Source organism: Equus przewalskii, chromosome 18 (genome assembly GCF_037783145.1).
Source record: "Equus przewalskii isolate Varuska chromosome 18, EquPr2, whole genome shotgun sequence".
Lineage (NCBI taxonomy): Eukaryota > Metazoa > Chordata > Mammalia > Perissodactyla > Equidae > Equus > Equus przewalskii.
The window spans coordinates 28,011,625-28,035,345 of record NC_091848.1 but is presented as its reverse complement, the minus strand read 5'-3'; the positions used below and the strand labels follow the sequence as shown (position 1 = coordinate 28,035,345).

Below are 23,721 nucleotides of genomic sequence, written 5' to 3'. Positions count from 1 at the left end.
TCCAAGAAAAGTGCTCAAAAACTTAGTCCCTTAAAGTTTACTCATTGGGCTGTTTATTTTATTTTGTTCAAAGCAAACCAAAGGGAAATTGACCCTTGTATTACTGCCAACTCCTTTTTGATATAAATGGACAATTCAGTAGACATCTGGGGCTTCTGTTTGGTTATCTTGAAAGAATTGTTGGAAGATCTGCACAGGCCTCTCTTTTGAAAATAGTGGGATGTACATGCAGTGAACACATATATAGACGTAACTTCTATACCTACACGTACACACATGTGGTAGATCTTTAAACACTTTTTTTATCACATTTAGTTTCATTGGTGTCTATGTTTCTACATGGACTTTATCTTTGGAAAAGCAAAGAAATCACTGCTGTTAAATATTTGAAGACCAAATGTGTGCTTGATCCTCATGGAGCGTGAAATTAGAGTTAATCTATGCCCAGAAGGGAAAACCTTACTAAACAAGTATAACAATTGTTTTGTGTTTTTTTCCCAGCAGTTCTTTATCTCTTCTCCTTTTTTAAGGACAGTTAGCACAACTGAACAATTACTTAGGAGGTACACTACAAAGCTTTGAGCGTAGCTCTTTATACACTTATCAAGTGAGTATCATAATTTGCTATAATTCTCCCTCCTGATTATATATAGTAGCTATTTCATTTTCTAAATAATATCTCATACTTTTTTTTTTTAGAAGTTGGTTAAATTGCTTAGGAGGAGAACATTAGGCTCAGTTTCTTTGAAGGGTAATACAGTGGGAGTGACTGTATAATTATCTCCCGGGCTCTCACCCACTATACAATGTCGTCTACTCTATCTATTGCTTTCCTGTTGAGAACTCCAGTTAATCCTACTAACTAGCACACAGGAAAATGAGGCAGGCGGATTTTATTTTTAACTTGGGACTGAGAGAACAAGAGAAAGAAATACTAAGATTGATCAAATCTGGTGCATTTGCAATTTTTATTTTAAGCCATTTTGGATATATGCGCTACCAAATAGGTAGAGTAATTCAGGCATTACAGCTACTTGTGTAGTGGTGTCGTATTTGGTACTCTCTGCCTGAGACCAATTGTCCTTTAAGCCACTCCACAGCTGGGCTGTTTTACGCCTGGCAATTACTACTCTATTCTGGATGGAGAGTTTTATTTTATTTAAAATTGATGTGGATTTTATTCTGAAAATGCCGAGCATTCCAAATGCCTCATACATACTAGATTTTTAAAAACAATGCAATGGCTTCTAGCAGAAAGAAGTTTAACACAAGTCCTTCAACAAATACATCAAGATTTCTAGAAGAATTTCATTCTTCAATGTGGTTCAATGTGTCTATTTACATTTCTGCCTCTTTGAAAGACAGAGAACTCAAGGGAGGGGCCTGGGGCAGGCTTACTCATGTGCATATGACCAGTGACTGACACAGGGCCTGGCACTTCTACCCTTCTCTGCCTCACATTATGAATAGAGGACATTAATTGTGTGCAGATGTTAGAAATTAGAAGTTCAAATGATGTTATACTCCTGAATTACTGAGTAAGGCTATCAGATTTCTACTATTCAAAACAAACTATCACTAAACTGAAGTCACATTCATTTAAAGACTGATGAGCACTAAAGTAGATTCGAGGTTACCTAGGGTTGGAGAAGAGAATAGCGAGTGACTACTAACAGATACGATGAGGTTTCTTTTAGGAGTGGAAGAAACGTTCTAAAATTAGATTGGGGTAAAGGTTGCAAAATCACTGAATTATTGAGTTGTAAAAAACAAAACAAAAACCTGTTTCCCCAACATCCCTCTTCATCAACACAATTACCGTTAGTATTTTTTATTGTGCATTCAGTCATCAGTTCACATGTTTAGGCTTAGGCGCTAGACTGTCTTGGCTTCAATGCCAGCTCTGCCACTCACTAGCTCCAAGTCACCTTGCCCTGGGCCACAATCTCCTTATCTGTAAAATGGGAGAAATGACAGACTAACTCTTTGGCTGGCTGTGAGGATCAAGTGAATTAATGCATGGAAATGACTTAGATAGTAAGTTCTCAATGAATGTTGGTTCTCATTCCATATCTTTTATTTAATTATAATTTCCTAATATTGGAAACAATTAACCATTGCTGCGAAGAGTAATGAACAGGTAGAATTTTATATAAATGTTGGCTCTATAAGCACTATCCTAAACAATATAGAAGACATACTCATTTCACCCACAATCCAGGGCTCCTTCAAGTATATCCAGAGTTATCTTTCTAAAGCACACTTCTGATTTCTTCTCTCAAACCTTCAATGCTTCAATCTTGTCCCAAACTGTGCCTTTACACCCCCAGCTGCCTACAGGATGAAGAGCACAATGTAGAAATTCATTGCATTGCACAGAATGATAAGCTGTTCTTCCAACTCTCACCAATGTATTATTTTGGCTATATTCTTTTTCTGTTTCACTTACCTCATCCTCCAAATACTTCAAATTCCTTACCCAGCTGCAAACATTATTCTTTTATGCACATTTTTTTTCTGCAGTTGCAGTCCTTCTGCCTGGACTAACTGTAGTCTGCTTCAAAAATCTCCTAGACAGCCTTTGTGACCTAACTCAAATGTCACATCCTTTAGCTGGCCTCATCCTTCTTTGTGACCTCACAGTAAGACATATGCATTCTCTATGAAAGCACACATTCACAGACTCTCTGCCCTTCAGACTCAGTAGAAACTGGCCTTCCCACACTGTCCCCCATGCTCTAACCTTACCGAGCTACTGTGGTTTACTTACGTCTCACCTCAGTGCCTTGGCACATTTTCTTTCTTCTTCCTGAAAAACTCTCCGCTCTCTGTTTTCTCCATGCCATCAACCTAGCACACTCCCACAGGTTTCTCACACCTCTGTTTAGAGATGACCACCTCTCAGAATCCTCCCCAGGACTCCTAAGTCTGGTTTTTCCTTGTCTCTCTGATGTGTTCCCAGAGTAACCCTGCTGACCCTGAATATTGGTCTCTAACACCACATGGAAAAAGAGTCTGTTGATGGACATTTTTTGAAAGGCTAGGTTTTGTAGAACTATTGTCAATCTCTGAAACCCCAGCATCTAGAAAACCCCTGCCACATGACAAATGCTCATAAAATACTTGTTGAGTGAATGTATTAATCATCTCTTTTGAAAATAATGAGTCGGTGAATAGTATGATAAGCGAATTACATCTCAAAAAAATCTGTTATTAAAAAAATCTGAGGGGCCAGCCTGGTGACGCAGTGGTTAAGTGCACAAGTTCCACTTCAGTGGCCCAGGGTTCGCTGGTTCAGATCCCGGGTGCAGACCTACACACCACTTGTCAAGCCATGCAGTGGCAGGTGTCCCACATATAAAGTAGAGGAAGATGAGCACGAATGTTAGCTCAGGACTAGTCGTCCTCAGCAAAAAAGGAGGATTGGCACTGGATGTTAGCTCAGGGCTAATCTTCCTCAAAAGAGAAAAAAAAAGAAAGAAAAAGGAAAAAAAATTTAAAAAACAATCTGAGTCACTAATCTATGTTTTTCATTGTAGTTTAACCCCTCAGTTGCTGGACAGAGGTCTTATATGCTTGCATCCCTATTGTGGAGCCTCGTACCTATAAATGCTCAATTATATTAGCTGTGATTTAATAAAAACGAAATGTTATGACAGAGTCTAAGCCATTGAACCATTTTCTACAAATGATCAATTTATGCGATGCTCCTCAGCAGGTAAATTGATAATGAGATCACAAATCATACAGTTAGAAAATTCATTTATTTCAAAATCCACAAGGAATCAGGCTCAGGAAAAGAAATGAATTACCCAAGATCACGCAGATAGGATCCCAGAAGAATGCCTCCTCCCAAATAAATATTATCAGTGGTATCAGACTTAGAAAGATTCATGTCATTGCTGAAGTCAGATTTAGCATTATAAGTATGGACTATGCAAGCATCGAATACTGGTGCTAAAAGCTATATTTGGAAATAAATATATCATCAGTTTTTTTTTTTTAATATGATCAGATTAAACAGGTGCTGATAATCATGAAAAGAGGAATAAATAAACTCTTGGTTTGACATGAGTCATTACTTGATGGGCTATTTTAAGACAGAATTGATATTTCTAAACAGCTGATAGCAAGAGAGGGAATACCAAAGAGCCACAGCAGTGGGAAAAAAAAAACAATTCCATAGACTATGAAAAGTTACCACTTATGGATTTGTAGTATTGGAAATTTCCGCTTGGGAGATTTTAAGCTTTTGAAAAACCCTCCAAAACTGACATCTAGGAGTAAGTATGTGACTCAGCTAGATACAATTAGCACTATACGACATTAAAAACTAACTAGGGAAAATCACCTCATATCTTTGTTCTTTAGCATGCTCATCTAGAAAAGAGGATAAAACAATCCATGTGCTCACATCTGTCTGCAGAAGGCAAGAATTTCCCTAAAGCACCCAAAAAACATAAGCTTATAAGGTGTAGTCAAGAATACTCACCTCTTTTGCTCCTGAGACATATAACTCAGCACCTGCTATCTGAAGCCTAAAATCACAGCTATCTACCGCCCTCTCTTAGGACTGTAGGCATCTATTCACCTGGCCCACTCTGGCTCATTCCACTTCCTTACAAGATCTAAACTCATTCCTGCCTTGGGGCACATGCCTTGTTCTGCAAGTACAAGTTCTCACCTTGACACTGAGGTGTCACTTGACAAGTCAAGTCCCCAGAGAAGCACTGCCTGACCTTCTCAGCAAACATCATTCCAGGTACCCCCATCTGCAACTTTTATCCTGTTTCACTATCTGGATTTGTTTACTGGCTTATTGTTTATGTCTTTGCATTCCCTTAACCTCTCTTCAGCATTTAAGGTCAGTCAGAGAAAGAACCTCATCTGCCTTCGTTATCCCTCATCCCTAATACTCAGACTTCATACAATATAGTAGGACTCAATAAAAGTGTGATGAATGAAGCATACGTAAAACAGCCTAGGTCTTTCATTTACCAGTTGCGTGATCTCTGGAAAGTCTTCCAGGCTCTTTTTACTCAAATAAAGATCAGGAATCATTAAGCATTTCTGCCTCATAGTGCAGAAGTCAATGAGATGAGATGCAAATGTCTTACACACCACAAATACAGTATTCAGAGAACGATAACAGTATCACTCTTTCAGATCTATTGCGTGCCAGGCTCTGTTCTAATAAGCACTTTACACATGCAATATGATGCCTTTGATTCTAAGAGTATAATTTATTTTTATGACCAAGAAACAAATAACTGGTGCCAGTTAATCTGTAACACGTTGATTTCTTATCATATAAATTATAGGATGCATTTCAATCTCAAAGAAATTAAAGCATGAAAAAAAGGTGCTTTATAAAATAGAAAAAATACAGTAGTACTATACATTTAATACTTCTAACATTCCTATGATATAGGTCCTGTTACCATCCCCATTTTACAGCTGTGGAAACTGAGGCACAGAGAGGTTAAGTAACTTGTTCAAGGTTACACAACAAGCTTTAATGATGATGAGAAAAGATTAACAGGGACTCATGAAGCTCCATAGCTTCATCTCTCCATAAAATATCAAGAGTTAGTTTTGCTTCTCTAAATGATACAGTTGAACCAGGAAATTTTCCTCACTGAAGTATATGGTGTTCTCAATTCTAACAATTCTCATGGTAAAGTATTATAAAAATAAAAGTAGAAAGATAGCAGTTTTAAACACTGAACTTCAAGTTTTCTTAATTTGCATCTTCTTTGCATTTATATAATTCACTTTTTACCAGACCAATTTGCACTCATTTAGATTTCACTTTTAAGTTTTCTTAATCCTTTCATTTATCTGTCTTCTGTATTCATAAAGATACTGGGAGTTATTCTAGAGATGAGAGTCTATTTGTGTTTAGATCTACTTTCTGTCCTTCTCCACTCTCCACTCTCCTTACTCTTAGCTTAGTAGGCATTAAATAAATGTTGCTGACTAATTAAAAGAAAAAGAGATCTGATTTGGCATCATATCCCACAGTATGATATTAAAAAAAACATAATTCAAGCATATATTATCGTTAGCTTCTGGCATATGAGTAGTGGCAATCTTAGTGTAATTTACATAAAGAGAGGGCATCGCTTTTTGAACTAAGCAGAAAATCCGGGGGTACGGTGTGTATGCTGGCAGGGGATATAGAGGGGGGTGTCAAAAGCAACACATACAACACATTCAGAGATGTGACTATGATATTGCCAAGACCTGATCATTGAATAGAGTGCTTAGACTGATCATAGCTGAGACTAAAATAAAACAAAACAAACTTCTGAGTTATTCAGCCAGGTTATAAGAAATAGCTAATGAAACTAACATATGAAATATGACACAGATTAAAAAGAGCAGCGACCTTATCAATGCTCATTTTCAAAACAATATTCCTTTATGTATAAAATACATCAAAGCACAGAAAAGTTGTTTGCAGAATCCTGCTCCCACATATGTAAAGTCAAGACATGTGACATTCAAGATCTGCGAAATTTTAACATACTTATTAAGAAAAGCAATCAAGGGATAAGCTGTATTATAATGTCTTATAATCATGCACAAGAAGATTGAAAAGAAACACAATTGTATACTTTTTCTAATTGCTCCTCATCAAAGATCTTGACTAGTTGAGAAGCTACTGAGAATACAAAGTTAAATCTTATTCATCCATTTTTCTATAATATGAAAGTTTCTGTTAACTACACTCTAAAAGCTTCCTTCCTCACATACAGGTTAAGAACTAGAGGCTGTTCCCAAATCTCTTTGTCTCTAAACCCCAAGCGAAAGTACCCAAATTCTCCACCCACACCATCTCGTAGTGGCAGATAGAGATGACTTGCAAATTCTGGCGAACGGCTTTGTCCATATCTGTAAAACTTTGAAAATTTGTGAGTAAAGGAACTTCTATACATTTTCCAACCATACATGCTTATAAAAATAACCTTGAGGCATAGTAAAAGTCCCTTCTGAGTCATTAAATGTTAAACGCTTTCAATTATTTTAATATCAAATATGTTTTATTCTATTTGATTCTTCAAATTCTTTCCCCACAATCCGTAAGACACTATATACACTTAACATATTTATGAACAAATAAAAATCCTTCAGAATTTTAAAAAACTATTGGAAATACTAGCTTTGAATGGAGAGAAATACAACAAAACCTTTTAAAAGTTATCAAAGCTCAAATAACATCTCACAATTGTTTTTCAACGGGCTCATTGATGTGTTAATTCTGCTTATCAGAAATTTGTAAAGTATGTGTGTGTATTATTAATTTGTCCCTTTTGAGGAATATTGGCACTTTGAAGGAATGTTTACTTGGACAAGAGCTTACCTGCCCTATACTCATAGGTGTGCTTGTATATGAAGGGGCATGCCCTATCTGTGGGGAACTTGGCATTTGACCTGATGGAATAAGCAATGTAGAAGTGTCAAGGGAGTCAGTTTCTCCTGCAAGGATTTTACTCTATAAGCTTCAACTAAACCTCTTTGGCTGTTAGTTTTATCATCTATAAAAAAGGCAAATACAGGGGGGCCAGCCTGGTGGTATAGCGGTTAGGTTCCCACACTCTGCTTTGGTGGCCTGGGGTTCACAGGTTCAAATCCTGGGCGTGGACCTACACACCACTTGTCAAGCCACGCTGTGGCAGCATCCCACATACAGAATAGAGGAGGACTGGCACAGATGTTGGTTTAGTGACAATCTCCCTTAAGAAAAATGAGGAAGACTAGCGACAGATGTTAGCTCAGGGTCAACTATCCTTACAAGAAAAAAAAAAAAGGCAAATACAAAAAGTTGTTTTGGTATACCTTAAAGAGCCATTAAGATGTGAACATTACTTGAAATACAAACTTTTAGTACTGACAGTAATTTTCTGTACTAACCACACTTTTATAAGAAGTTTTCCAATTGAGATGCTAAACAAATTTTACGAAGACTACACATCAGAAAATGAAGCATTCCTTTTAATGTCTGGATCAGCCAAAATGATTATTTTACAAACTCACTGTAAAATCTATCAAAGTAGGCATATCTTGTTGTAGATAAAGGAACAAGGCTGTGCTGTGATACTTCCACTGGAGGAAAGCCCACATGAGCTTTTGTATAAACTTGAACATTAGGAATAATCGTATGGTCTACACTGCCTTTCAGCTAACATAAAACTGGCGAGAGTGCTAACCAACAGTGTTACAGATAAACAGCTTTTGAAACCATAGTAAAAACTAAGTACTAGTGGAACATGGATCTAGAATCCAAGGCAGAGGCAGGTGAAAAATGAGAGGAGCAGATCTCTAAGTTATAGCATTTGTTAACCTGCAAGCATTGGGAGAGAAATCCCACCTCAGATATACAGTTCACCCTCACTTCATAATTCCTCCCTCTTTCCTACCCCACTGACCATTCATGTCCACTCAGCAATACCTGCCATCTAGCTACATTCCAGACCTCACCTCCACATATCACCACACTACATCCGGAATATGTTCCCTTTTTAATCACACTCGCCTTAGCCATCTGGAGTCTCTTTGCCTTCATAAGACATCAAATCACTCTACTTTTATCTAGTCCCTGAAACCCTACTTGGTAACACCAGGCTGGAGGCTAGATCCCATTAGCAACACTTTGAATACTGTTGGCATTAAATGAAGGGGAAAGTTCATTCCCTACTCCTTGAGTTTTCCATTTGGAGGGACCTTCTGTGGAGAAACATTCACAACATCTGTCCGTGCCTCACTGTTCTCCTGAGGAGGAACAGTGATTTAACTGATTGGTGACATTGAGGAAAGAAACAGGGCACGTATGGTTCAGCCTCTTTTGGAGTTCCACTCAGAATCTGCTGCCTGCCAGACCATGCTTTTCTTTTCTCTGCTTTTTCAGACTCTAATTTGTTTGGAAGGGGGCACCTCAGGAGGAGCCTGCATGCTGACCCCTATCAAGAGGGCAAATTTGTCTATTCAGAGGTAAAACAGCAGTAATTTCCCTTGACCTAAAGCTAACGCCAACCACCCAAGGTACTCTTCTCAGTCACAAAGCTGACATTTTGGTCTCCATCTCTCTGACTCCTCTATTTCTCAATGGCTTCTGACATGGGTAAAGAAGGGAGTACTATTTCTTGCATCCCCTGAAGTGAATCACACGTAACTTCCCTTCCTACTTTTGAGAAGAGTAAGGCTATTTAGCGTAAATTGTCTCCTCTAGTTACTCTCTTCTCATCAACCTCTCTCTGTTTCCACTGATGTTCTCTTTCCTCTCTCTGAAGGAAAAGAGGAAGAGATGCCCAACCTTCTTGCAAAGCAAATCTTTCCAATCACGTTCTTGCTTCCAGTCCCTACGGCCTCCTTCAGAAACTTGTTCCCTCATTTACTTCCTTCTCCACACTCAGTATCTTCTGTGGCTCCCACTCTACAAGGGCCTTCCCTTCAGTACCTGAACACAGGTCTCACTTTCACTTGGAGGAGAGTGGGCACTACACTTCAGTCTTCCTCTTCTTTTAAACTACCCTTAGCCTTTTTCACAGCAAACTTTGTGGGAAGATGGAAAAACTGAAGCTAAGAGAGGAGAACTAAACTCAAAGCAAGTTCCACTGCTAGTTAGAGTAATGTCAGAACCAGAATCGAAGTCTTCTGAATATTTCTTGAGCATGTGGTCTTGAATGCTGCATCCGCAAAACCTTCCATTTGGCTGAATTAAAAACTCACTGTGAGACAGGAGTGCATAAAATGTTGAGTCTCTACCACATCCACAGCTCTGTTTAAGGAAAGAGCCTCAAAAAGTCGTTTGTTTGTTTTTAATAAATACATCACCACAGCTTTGTAACAGGTAATTCTGAATTCTCGCCACAACTAATTGGATCAGAGATTGAACCAAAACCAGATCCATGAGATGTTTTGGAGGAAGAATTCCTTCCCAATTTGTACTGGAGAAGAACCAGCTAAAATAACGGATCATATTGCTTCGAGCATTTAAGCGCAAGGCATACAGAGAAAGAACAGCTGGTAGCAGAAATAGAATGGAACAAAAGTTAGGGATATACAGAGTAGTATGAAGACGACTGAGGCAGAAGAGGACATTATATAGTAAAACGGTGTCCAGAAGAAGACTAAATAGAATCACCTAAAGCAGGAGCAATAGGCGACAGAAAGAAAAACTGAGAGAAGCGAAGTCATAGGAATGGAGACCCACTGGATGAGGAAACACTGGGTGTTTACTTTCGAGGGGATGACAAAATCAGCTACTGTTGTGTCCTCAATGACCTTCCAAGTTTCCATGAGGCTGGGTTGTCTGGCTGCTGACATGGTTTTTTGGACTTCTTTCCTTCTCTTTGTATCCTTACCATAAATTCTCACCATCTAAAGTCACCCAAGGTAACGTCAAGCACATCTTGGCTTCCTGCAACCTGAAAGGACCTAAGTATAACAGACCTGAGAAACAATTTCTTTATCCTAAAAGAACTTACACAAACAGGATTCTGACCCACACTGACATATTACAGTTTAAAAAATAATTAAGCTTTTTTAACATAATGAAAAAAATTGAAGGATGGAGGGAGAGGGTATTTTGTGTCTCTCTATTTGCAACACATTATCCATGATTTAGAAATCTCCATGAGAATGCTCTTCTGCAATCGAAATATCATACAAGCCATTCAGATTAGCTCTGTTCTATTCCGTACCCGCATTTTCAGATGTTAGCCCCTATTAATTACCTTCGTATAAATACAAAGCAGCTGGGAAATGTGGAAAAAGGCAGGATGGCTTCAGAAGTAGAATTGACTCTTTGGACCTTCATATTATATAATCAGTACAGAAAGTTTAATCATATTTTTTAAAAGGCTGATTATGCAAAACACTTGTTTCTTAACAAAGAATAAGCTAAAGGTATTTTTTAGTGCACTGCATCATTTGCATTTTTAATTATGGTAGATATTTTTATTGCATTGTACCTTATTCTAGCCAAGTGAAGAGTGTGGCTGTTTTAAATAAACAAAACTGTCTCAAGAATACCCTACTCTTCTTCCATGGTGAGTGCCTCTATCCAAACCACAGAGTCATGGAAAATAACCTCCCCAACATTTACTCTCCTGGCCACAGGGTCTGTTTAGAGAAGTGTCTGCATTGGTCTGAACAACACATCCCCAAGCAACTACGGGGAAGCTCAAGTCGATAACATGAGCTAATATGGGGATTCTAATATTTGGGATAGTAGTTGAAACTGACTTTTGATAAACCTTAAAAAACCAAGCAATTCCAATTCTGGACATGTAAGACTGGATCACACAAACACAAAGATACACATACAAGGAAGCACATCTTAACGTTATTTATGATAATGCCCATCAGTGTGGAAGAGGTTACATGATGGTACCCTCATACTACAGAGCACTGACTCATACCATGGAGTACTGGACAAGTATCAAAAGCAAGATGGCAAATCCCTGTTTACTGACATGAAAAGATCTAGAAGGAAAGAGCAAATTGAAGATAACAGATAATATCATCATACCATTCAAGTTTAAAATAAATACCTATCTCTATGAATGTATTGCTAAAAGATTGAAAAAATACACAACAAACAGATGGTGGCAATTACTTTCTGAAAAACAGTGGAGTTGAGGGTGTAGAGGAGAAATCAACAGAGTGGACAGTGAGGGAAAGCTTTTAGGTTTGACTCTATATACTTCTCACTGCTAGAATCTGTTGTGAAGAGAATTTATTTGCATACTCCATGCATATAAGTATTTCAATAAAGTTCAGGAACAGGATACCTCCAACATACTGCACGGTGTTGGTAGCAGCAGTGGTGGTGCTGGTGGTAGTGCTGGTGGTGGTGGTGGTGCTGGTGGTGATGGTGGTGCTGGTGCTGGTGGTGGTGATGATGGTGGTGGTGATGGCGGTGGTGGTGTTGGTGCTGGTGGTGTTGGTGCTGGTGGTGGTGGTGGTGGTGGTGATGATGCTGGTGGTGGTGGTGGTGGTGGTGGTGGTGTTAGTGCTGGTGGTGGTGGTGGTGGGCCGGCACAGAACAATGGAGGACTCACTGGATTCAAATAACAAGATCAAGCATGAGGCCCAGCTCTTCCACTTTAGAAATAGGATTTGGGGCACTTCATTCAAGGTTGTGTGTAATACTGGGGTAATAGTTTCTGGCCAGGCAAAGACACAGACTTCACGTGACAGAGGGACGAGATAATGAACATGAAAGCCACTCTACATAACTCTCAACCACCACTACTACTACTATTGTCTGTAGTATTTGACCTCTCAAATTTCCCTGGAGAGGAATTGTAAGTTTGTGATAATAATTTGGTATAAACTCTCCGTGGGAGCCACACTGATGTATCCTCTCTGCCTCTTTTCACTAAGGTCTGAAATTAAAATAAACATCAAATGAGGCTGTAGGATTTTATTTTATCTGTCACATACTGCTGTCATTAAACACACTTGAGATGAGTGGGTTTAGTTCAAATAAAACTGCTTCTTACCCAAACTCAACAAACACGAAGCAGGGAGAAAATGAAGCCTGCACTTGAATCATGTTCAGAAGCGCTGCACGTTACATTTCAAGGAGAAGCCCCATCTGGCAGGCTGACACAGTAAAAAGTTCTTTTAATTGTCAGGTCAGGCAGATTACAGATCCAGGCTGTCAATTCTTTCATTGTAGTTTTATTTTGTTATTGGTAGCTCATTAAAAAAAAAAAATCCCCTAGTTACTCTATGAAAGAGAAACTACCTACTTTCCTTCCTTCCTAGGAATTTAAGCAGACAGAAATTCAGTGCAACAAGCATTTATGACTGAGCACCAGCTATGGTGGAACCATGCCTGGTGTTGGAAATTCAAGAAAGAATATATAAGGAATCCTGTCCTGCAGGAAGTCAGAGCCAAGAGGAGAGAGAAATTCTTACAACTCAAAATGACACTCAAATGGATCAAAGACACTTGATTTTTCCAAGCTTTTTTAAAGAGTTCCTTCTAAAATGGACAAATCTACTTAATCTTGGCAGTTTATCTGCTTGCTAAAGTAAAAAGACCAATAGGCAGTTAGGAGACCCTGAAAAGGGTGTGAGTGTGTGTGTGTGCGCGCACGTGTGCACGTGCATATAGTACATACTGCAGAGATCCTCTAAACTCAGGCCAAACCACTTTTCTTGCAACTATATCTCTAACTGCTCCCCTCCATGTATGATAGATTCTCGGTGATGTCCCATTCTCATTAAAACCTGCACTTTCAAACTGCTACATCTTTACTCACACAGTCTCCTCTTCTGTGTGTCTCCTTCCTCCAAACTTCTATATGCTTTAATAATACTTCACATAGTCAATATTCAATAAATAGCTGTGGAATAAGGAAAGCCTCTTAACTTTATATGCAAGAAGCATTTCTTTGCAAAATGAAAAAAAATAAAAAAAATCCAGGCTGGGGGCCGGCCCGGTGGCGCAGCGGTTAAGTGCGCACATTCCACTTTGGTGGCCGGGGGTTTGAAGGTTCAGATCCCAGATGCAGACATGGCATGGCTTGGCAGGGCACGCTGTGGTAGGCGTCCCACAAATAAAATAGAGGAAGATGGGCACAGATGTTAGCTCAGGGCCAGTCTTCCTAAGCAAAAAGAGGAGGATTGGCAGCAGATGTTAGCTCAGGGGTAATCTTTCTCAAAAAAAAAAAAAAAAAAAATCCACGCTAGTATTCCAATAAATTAGGAAGGGGAACAACATGCTGGAGAATTTACCAAACATTAGAGTTGACCTTAGAAATGACGTAGTTCAATACTTTAGCAAAGAAGAACTACATTTTCAGAGAAGTAAAGTGATTTGCCAAACTCAAATAATGAGTGGAAGAGGAGGGTCTGGAATCTGCTCTTCTGACGTTTTAGTCCAGTATTCTTTCTACACCATGCTGGTCCCTTACATTTTTGAGTAATGAGAAGGGCGTGTACTGACAAGCTCCATGGATTAGTAAGTATGGGATGGCATTCCATCAAACAGAGAGGAGAAAAATCAAGGGTGCTTATTAAAACAAGGGTATTTTCTTTTACAGTGACTGCTTCTCGAGGCATACCCAAGACAATGTACACTCAGGTACCGACTGGACCTCTCTTACTGATCACAATGAAGAAATGTGTACGACTAAGCTCTGCAGAATCCAACGGTAACAGTGAATTTCTACACTGGAGTAAAACGTTCTTTGAGCTTAACAAGACATTTAAGGTTAGGAAAATATTAGAAAAAAGGAGAAAAAATGTAGATCCTATAGGCTTAAGAAAATGTTGAAAGTTTCATTTGATTCTCATGCAAGAAAAGGCAGATTTGCTTACGGACTAATGAGCACACAGACATCCTAACTTGGGTTGGGAGTCATATTTGCATTCAGAACAGAGGCCAGGACATTGGTCTGGGAGAACAAGGATGCTGCTTGAAATCTAGGATATGTAGCACTTACTACAGGGCTCCTGAGCAAATCATTTCATCTCTCAGCCTGTTTCCTCATCTCTGAAATGTGGGGAAGAATCCCCATCTTCAGGACCTATTGTGAGATTTCAATAATAATGAATAAATGAAGATACTTTGTAAATCCTAAGATATCAGGTGAAAGAGCTGAATTATCATTATCAAGAAGGAAGACTAGCCCTTGAAGGCCCTCTAGATCAACCAGGTTGAGAAATGTTACCTAGTGACTATTTCCAGGGTACTGATGGGGGCATATAAAGTTTGAATCCTGGGAAAGGAAAGAAACATGGAAGAGGATGGCCCTCAAAACTTGAATATCCAGTAAAGTAAAACATAAATGAATGAACATGAATAATCAAATCAGCAATGGAGAAACCTGAGGGATAGGACTGTCATTCAAATATGCAGAAAGAAATGGCTTGGAATGGGTCACAGTGTAGGTTAATCTGAGAATTAGGACTGGGACCTGGGTCTGCTGGATCCCACACTACATTTTGTAGGAGACTAGCAAACAACAGAAGGCTGAAAACACCTAAGAAAACTGACGTCACAGTGCTGCCGAGATTGCTGGGTAGTGATTTAAGGCCCCATTAAATGGAATGGGATCCTGAAGGATGCCTGCAGGCCATTTTTCCCTCCTTACCTAGGCAGTGAAAGACCCCTTGGGGGTAGCACAACACAGAGAAACACCAGGTGAAGAAATAGGGACCCCAGGCCATCTACAGGAGGGGAACTGAACCTGCACCTACTAGGTGTCAGTCTCTGGGTTGAGTGCTGTCTCTGAATTCTCTCTCATAATTCTAGCCACGTCAAAATGCAAATATAATTATTCCTCCCTAACCGATGAGGAAATTCAAATCTAGAGAAGTTAAATATCCTCCTAACACTCACAGAGCTGCTGAGTGGTAGAAGAAGAATCTAGGGCCCAGATACCAGTGTAAGACCAGGGGCTTTCTGCTTCACCCGATGCACAGCCCCGTACCATGTCCCAGCCCAGCAGGCGGAAGTTGTCTGAGGTGCTGGCAGGCGGAGGGCTGGAGAGCTGCTGTGTGGACAGCTGGCATTTAAAGGAGAAAGTGGTTTGGGGAACAGTGTTACATTCACATTTTCTGAAGTGAGTTTATGTGAGGTAAGTGTTTTCATTTTCTCTGATGAGAAATTAAGGGAATTCTGGGTACCTCTTTCAAACTAAAAATATTTCTCTTTGTGGTACTGGCATGGTAAAAGAATAATAAAATATGCATAAATATAAATATAACTTGTGTGGGTAACGAGTCAGAATGACTTGGACAAAGGGGCTCATAGGAAGCTTTGTTTTCCAGCTTCGAGCAAAATAGTTGATCCTGTGGACACAGAAACACAAGAATGAAAACCACACATTCTCATTAGTTTTCCTTACTTGACACAGTTCTACATACTTCAGCTCCAGGTTTCATATAACTGGAGTTCTTATTATATCATCATCCTTAACTCATAAAAATCAAATTGTATTACCCCCATCATAATGTTCTAAGTCTTTCCCACTCAGTGCATATTTCACATATCATTTTACACCTTAAGGAGATCCTGAATAGGTTACATTACATATACATCTGACAGAATATTTAGGACTCAATTTTCACCATCATTGAACAGCTTTATGCAATGCATATATTCAAAAATGTGTGAATAATCAGGTGATTGTGATCATGTGGGTGGGCCAATTAAGAGCTGACGGTTGGGCCATATGTCAATGGAAGGAATTACTCCTGAATCCCAACCTAGAATTCCAGGCTGGAGGAAGCACTGGCAATTAACTACATCAGTTCCCTCATGTCACATCTGGGGAGACTAAGGCCCAGACGGGGGCAGGGACATGTTGAAGGTCACATAGCTAGACAGGGGCAAAAGCAGAGCACTTACTAGCATCCAGAGATTTTGCTTTCTAATCTCTATAATACTTTCTTGTCTCCTGTTTGAGACAAAAAGTTAAGATCTTTGTTCTATCACTAACTCCTCTTTTCCCCCATGAATCTGGAATACAACAAAGACACTGCTGCTCTGAGAAAAACAGAGTCACATACACATGTCTCTCAGTAGACAGAAAGTTAATAAGTGTAATTAGTATAATCCCCTTGTCCTTTAGATCATTACATTCATTTTTGACCTTTGGGGAACCTGTGGTTTTATTTTGCTTTTATTTAGAACAGCAAGTGGGAGGCAAAATAACTATGGTCTGGCAGTAGAGGTAACTCTAGTCACTGAACTGTTTCGAAGAATATGGATCTTTTTTCTCCATTTGTCTTCATTTGTTCAGCAAGCATCCACTGGGTGCCTAACCCATACCAAGAGCTTAAGTGTTAGATACACTGGAAAACCCAGAAATGGAAGCACAGAAAAATACCATCCCCACACTTAAGAAGTTTCCAGTCAGAGAAGTAGAATGTACACAGGTGACCATCAATGTAATACAGCATAGAATGAGACAAGTGCCAGAAGAAATGCGTGCATCGAGTCAAACGGCAAGTCCCAAGGTAAAGGGCAAAGGATGAGAGTGGCAGGTAGATAGTGCTGAGTGGCATTACAGGCAGAAAACACTATAGAGAAAAGACCAAGAGCTGGAAAATTATGGAGCCCATTGGAGAGGTGTGCCACGAGAGACTATGAACGGATTAAATTACATCACAGTGAGGTGGAAGGATAAAGTGTGAAGATAAGGGTTTTTATCGTGGTGTTTTTAGCATGTAATAGTTTACCCCAATTAATTAATTAAGGGAAAAGCTTGTGTTTCTATAGAAGGGCAAAAGAGAGACAAACAAGGAACTCACTGGCCGGGACTGGAGATACTATTTTATCTGAGTGTCGATCTAGGGGTGAACAAGCATGTGTACATACACATTTGCATGTTTTCCGCTCAAGAATATTGATAATATCCATTCTCTGTTGGTTTGTGGTATATTGTACACGTCAGTTCACTTCTCTGAGCCTGTTTGATCTACAACATGAAGTATTAAAATTGGGCCATCTCAACTCTTATGTCCTCTGACGTTTTGCTTATTGTGTAATTACAAGAACAGAAAAAAAGATACCAGAACATTCACAAGCACATTTGAGGGACCTGACAATATCTTGAATAAATTACAGCATTAGCAACAATAGGATTTGACTTTTACAACCTCTAATTTCCCTCAGGTTCCTCTTGACTCTTAACCCTTACTCACAAAAACATGTTAGCCAATGTACTGTGGTTGTGGCACAGGCTAATAGTGTTCTGAGGAAGGACAGGCCAGTGGGAAGTATGGATATAGACTCCTCACTAGAAACTTATTACACTTCATGAAGCAAACTGAGGAGCTGAAGGAATTACCTTTACCACCTAGACTACATCTATGTGAGACAGGCCAGAAATACCTCTTGCCATTTTCTGAACTGGTAAATGAAAGCACAGCAGTTGGTGCAGACATTTGCTCATGAAATCTCATTTGGTCCATAGGCACAGTTCTTAAAATATATCACTCGTTCCTGGAGGTGTTGCTTAATGCACTTCTCCTGGCCCAGTGTTGATGTAGATTTGAAAACCTGCTTTAAGAATCCAATAAAACACAGTTTTGCTATATTTCAGATTTGTAAGAGTTGCCTTTACTCACGTATTTTAAAGAAGAGAAAGAAAACAAATATCAAACCCTTTGTTTTTTCCTAATTAATAAAGACGTTTTCAAAACTGTTAAACATATCAATATTTGAGCTTCTGGAATTATTAATGGGAAGAATTCAAAGGGAGGGCCTATTTTAAGTTCTATGTATTAGAAAGGGCAGTCTCCACAGAATTACCCACCATAGAGTAAGACCACCAACTCCAAAGGTCAAGTGTCCTGAATAACAGCTCAGGAGCCCTTGCAGGGGTTAAGAAAATTACAAGGGTTTATTTCTGAAATAATCTATAGAAGAAAGGAAAGATAGATTTAAAAAGACACTAAAGAATTGTTTTAGGAATTAAAATTCATTTATAAGAAATTACAGTAATTAAGACTCTATCCCCGCATTACTACATTGAGTATTGGAATGACCCTGCAGGTGACACCCTGATCAATCACCAGAACATTCAGAAACCATTTTAATTTCAAGCCTGCAGTGCCCAAAGTGCTGAGCCCTGTGTTAAGGTCTGAGATATGAGCAGGCTATAAGCTTCTCAGGGAGCTCACAATCTAGAGGGAAGAACTATGTGGAAGTAACTAGATTACAATGCGGTCAATTCACGTCATAATGAGAAAATGCACCAAAAGCAAAACCAAAAAAAAAAAGACCCAGAGAACGTAAAATAGGACAACCAGTTCAGGCTCCATTCTAGACAGAGGTTATATGATTTCCAAGATAAGAAGAAAATATAAAGTGGGCTTATTTTCGTTCATTTTATGGATTTTTTATTCCTAATCATTAGAGCTAACATTTATTGATCCTTTACTATGTGACAGAGTGTGCTAAGTGTTTACTTCATTCAGTCAGCCCAATAACCTCAGGTGGATAATATAATTCCTTCCCTTTAAAAAGAAGCACAGAGTAAGGTGAGATAAGTTGTGTACGCTTAACTAACTAGTAAATGTGGAACGAGAACTAACTCTGGAGCCATTATTTAGTGTGGGCTCCACCTGGACAAAAGAAAAATAAAGCACGTGTGAGCCAACAGCTCAGAAGAGTGGTGAGAGCCATTTTTGTCAAGGCATTCCCCATCAAAGGTCTAAATCCAGGACTCCCATTTTTAATCCTTACACATTTGATCCACCAGTGCAGACAACTAGCTCACTCACTCTTGAAGCACTTTTTTCACTTTATTTCTGGACAGCGTTGTCCCTTGATTTCCCTCCAACTTCAATGTCCCTGCTCACGACATCTTTTAAGGTTCCTCTATTCACGACATCCTTTCATGGTTCCTCTGTGTCTCTCTGAAACATCACAATATTGGCCCCAGGACTTAGCCCATCATCTTAGATGAAGTCACTTAGTCTCAAGGTTTTAAATTTATATCTGCTGACTCCTAAATCTGTATCAAATCAAGACTTTGTCCTTGAACCCCAGAGTTGAACATACACTTGTCTACTCAATCACTACTTGGAAGTCTAACAGATAGCTCAAACTTAACATAACCGAAATCAAATTCTTAATCATCCCTTCTCTTTTCCTCTTGAAGAAACAAAACAAAACTAACTCTTGCTGTCCTCACATTTCACTGAATGGCATGTTCATTCTTTTCATTACTCAGGCTAAAAACCTAACAGCCATTCTTGATTCTTCTTTTGCTCTCATATTCTACATTAATTTGTTCACAAAACTTGTTGATGCTACCATTAAAATATATCCAGAAACCCACTTCTTAGCACTGGCCCCATCCACTTACCAATCATCATTTGTAGTTTGGATTACCACTAAAGCCTACATTCTATTGTCCACAAAGCTGCCAGAGTGATCACATGACTCCAAATGCTCCCCATCTCACTCAGAGTAAGAGCCAAAGCCCTTATGACAGCCCACATGGCCCTATGTGATGGTCAAGGTCCCTGTTACCTAGATGATCTCATCTTTTCTCTCTCCCCTTAAGATCACTCAGCTCCAAATACCCTTGACTACTTTACTCTTTCTTAAATACCCAGTTGCCAGCCAGGTTCCTATCCTAGGGATTTCACATTTGTGCTTTCTTGTCTGGAACATGCTTCCCTCTGTCCCAAATATCTGCGTGGCTCACTCACTCACCTGCTTGATTCCTGCTCAAATCTTGCCTCCTTATAAGGCCTTCTCTAACCACCCTATGTCAAAAAGCAACTATTTCTCCATTCCAACCAAAGCACTCCCTCTCCTCTTTATCGTGCTCTATTTTTTCTCTACGGCACTTAACTCCATCAAACTTAAATGTTTACTTATTTATCTACTTATTATGCCTCTCCCCAGAAGAATATGAACTGTTTAAGGAAATACACTTTGTCTAATTCATAGCTGTACCCTCACCCTCTCGAAGATAGCTTGCCGCCCAACAAGTGTTCAATAAGTATTTGTCATAATAATGAATAAATGGCTCCTCTAGTTACTCTTATTGGAGTTCTAGAAATAAGAATCAATCTGAAAAATCCAATAATGTAAAAAAGTAAAGCAGCAGTGTAAGCACTTCTAAAAGTGGTTTGTTGATTTAGAATCAGAGTAAAATATTATATGTCATCATAGATTTGGACTGTGAGTCATAGACTAATAAAGTCAGGAGGCAGCTGTGCTGGACTAGAAAGTAAGTAACTGGAAGTCAGGTGATGATGGCTCCAGTCCTGGTAATGCCACTGATCTACTGCACGACCACAGACAAGCAGCTTCATCCATATGGGCTTTCCTACTTCAACTAAATAAAGAACAATTCACTTCAAATCTCCAACATTCTATGGTTTGGTATGAATTCAACCACCACTTATTCAAAAGATACTCTTTCTCAGTTTGTATAGATGAGATGATTTCACTGTTGTCAACTCTACTTGCAAGTTAGGAAAGAAGTCACATTTGAAATTGTGTGCTTTTTCTGAAAAATTATGTCACACCATTAACATCTAAAGTAGGAGATGGAAGGTTCTTCCTCTCCATGCACCCACAATGGGTGTCAGATATTATCAACTATAACACAGAAGGAACAAGTATTCAGGATGTTTAACTATTCCAGAAAAACATAAAAAAAAACTGAAAGAGAAGAAATTCACACATGAAAAACAACTTGCAGTTTTCCTTCAAATGTTTTCATTTCCCATTCTTGATAGGCAGTCTCACAGATGCATGGGATGTGTTTTCTCATAACTAGCAGAGATGACCTTTAAAAATACACCCCCCTCTTTATTCCCCAGCCTGCGATCCCATGAAGATCAAAGCCAGTGTGCTATTCTGCATTAACATTTCTGTGATCAGATATAATGTGGGCACCTCGATTCTATCTGTGTCAAGATATTTTCACACAAGTGACTCACTTGGTAGAAGCTCAGGCATTGAACACTGCTCTGACACCATCTCCTTTGAGGTTGATTCCACCTTGGTGGTGTTACAAGCCAACATCCTGTTTAGCTGCTTTCCTATGCAACCTAATGGTGTAATTGGAACTGACTGAACAATAAATCTCAATTTCCCTATTCCATCATGAGAATCTTTTAATTTACTAGATTCCTTCTATTCACCAGTTCCTCCTCTGTATTCCGAGTCATTCCTGAACAAGCACACAAATTTACTTCCCACTCTTACATTAAAGTCACAGTGAAGCAGGGCCAATTCTTTCATCAGACTTCCTAGATCTGTTCCTTGGGGACCCCAGAGAAAGCTGGGTGTTGTTCCTGGGTTGAATATATGAAGAGCCCATCCACCTCCTAACTCAGGCTATTGCAGCCCCAGGAAACACAAGTTCAATGTGTTGCTGTTCCAAGGAAAAGGCATCTCTTTGTCCTCTTAAGTATCCTTTGCTGCTGCCAAGTACTAGTTTACAAAATCTGAGACACCTCTGCCCAATGAAAGCCTTCCTGAAGTTTGTACCCAACAAGTCACAGACCATGAATGGACCTCAGGCTCCAGAAAAACCAAGTCAGGGGAGAGGGTAGAAAAGAACACAAAAAAAGGGATGAGAACATTAATGATACACACATAGCACTGAAATGTGTCCCAAGAACACTGAGTCAAAAAGAGACTTAATTTTCCCATAAAATAAATGCAGAGGATTGTTGGGGACCATAGAGCTACTTACTCCAACAGTTGAACTTCATTATAGATTAAATATCCCTGTGCTAAAAAGACTTGAATAGCTCCCTATTGCCATCGGGATAATTTCAAAACTGTACATAAAGCACAAAACATACTTCATGATCTGGCTACTCCATGTCTACTCACTTGCATTCTCACTCTCTATGCATCAACAATATGAAGTTATTTATATTCCTATAAACAGGCTGTGGTAGGCAGGATACTGGCCCCAATAGATGGCCATACTCTAATTTCTGGCACATGTAAGTATGTTACTTTATTCGGTAAAAGGGACTTTGCAGATGTGATTAAGGTTAAAGATCTTGAAATGGAGAGATTATTCTGGATTATCTAGGTGGGCCTAATCTAATCACATGACTTCTTAAAAGCAGAGAACCTTTCCCAGCTGTGGTCAGAGGGAGACATGACTAAAGAAGAATGGTCAGAGAGAGGTAATGTTGCTGGCTTTGAATTCAGAGGAAGAGACCACAAGCCAAGGAATATGGGCGACCTCTACAAGCTGGAAAATGCAAGGAAACTGATTCTTCCCTAGAGCCTCCAGAAAGAATGCAGCTCTGTTAACACCTTCATTTTAGCTGATGAAACTGGTACTGACTTCTGACCTACACAACTGTAAGACAATAAATAAATGTGCTGCATGAAGTCACCGAGTTGGTAGCATTTTGTTACAGCAATAATAGAAAACTAATACATACATCAAGCTCACTCCTACCTTCTGGCTTTTGCTCATGATGCTTCATGAGCAGATAATGGTCCCTACAGTATCCTCACAGAGTTTTCCAGATCATATTTAACTCAGCAACACATGATTGATCTCCCAAACCTATTTCCCACTGGACTTCTCATGCCTTGAGCTTATTCAATGCTGGGTCCCTAGTATTTAGCACATGGTGCTGTAGATCTACTGAAAAACCAACTGCAGTTGTACCACAAATATGTATTGAATAAATAATTTTCAGCGGGAGTTTAAGATATAATAATTCAAAGAATTATGAAACATCAGAGATTAGAGTCACAACTTTAGAGATTAGAAAGTAAACACCCTCATTTGATAGATGGCGAAATTGAAGGTCCCAATGGAAAGATCCCACGGACACAATGTAATTCTCTTTCAGTTGATCAGTGAATATTCAAACTATATTCATGTGCCACTTAACAATGGGGATACGTTCTGAGCATCATGAGGTGAATTTGTCATTGTAGGACATCATAGAGTAAAATTACACAAACCTAAATGGTATAGCCTGCTACACACCTAGGTTATATGGTACTAATTTTATGGGACCACGTTTGTATATGTGGACCAAAACGTCATTATGTGGTGCGTAACTGCATTTTCACAAGCTTTTCCATCTGTCTTTCAAGGACCTCCAAGATGGTATCACATCTTTCTAATTTGGGCCTTTACCATCCCTCCCTTCTCATACTCTACTTCCAAGACAAAACTAAATTGCTCAGGTTCCTGAAAGGGTCTATGCTAGAGATCTCTTCTCCTGGAGCATCAC

General features: G+C 39.2%; 1 protein-coding gene and 1 long non-coding RNA gene across 16 annotated transcripts in view; one reads left to right on the top strand and one right to left on the bottom strand.

The window, feature by feature from the left end:
• Nucleotides 1–23,721, bottom strand: part of LPP (LIM domain containing preferred translocation partner in lipoma) — a 637,427-nt gene that overhangs the window by 271,979 nt on the left and 341,727 nt on the right. The window contains exons 1-2 of one of the 15 annotated variants that reach the window (XM_070583418.1): nucleotides 2,450–2,602; nucleotides 2,202–2,334 (exon numbers count right to left, since the gene is read on the bottom strand). The exons of 13 other annotated variants lie outside the window; for them this stretch is intronic. The gene's annotated coding sequence lies outside the window, so the exon portion shown is untranslated. Of the gene's footprint in view, nucleotides 1–2,201; nucleotides 2,335–2,449; nucleotides 2,603–23,721 lie in introns of those variants that run through there. One more of the 15 variants, XM_070583417.1, reaches the window with a different exon arrangement.
• Nucleotides 15,359–22,858, top strand: LOC139077110 (uncharacterized). Its single transcript, XR_011529404.1, has 2 exons — nucleotides 15,359–15,602; nucleotides 22,585–22,858. It is a non-coding gene; the product is annotated as an uncharacterized lncRNA (long non-coding RNA).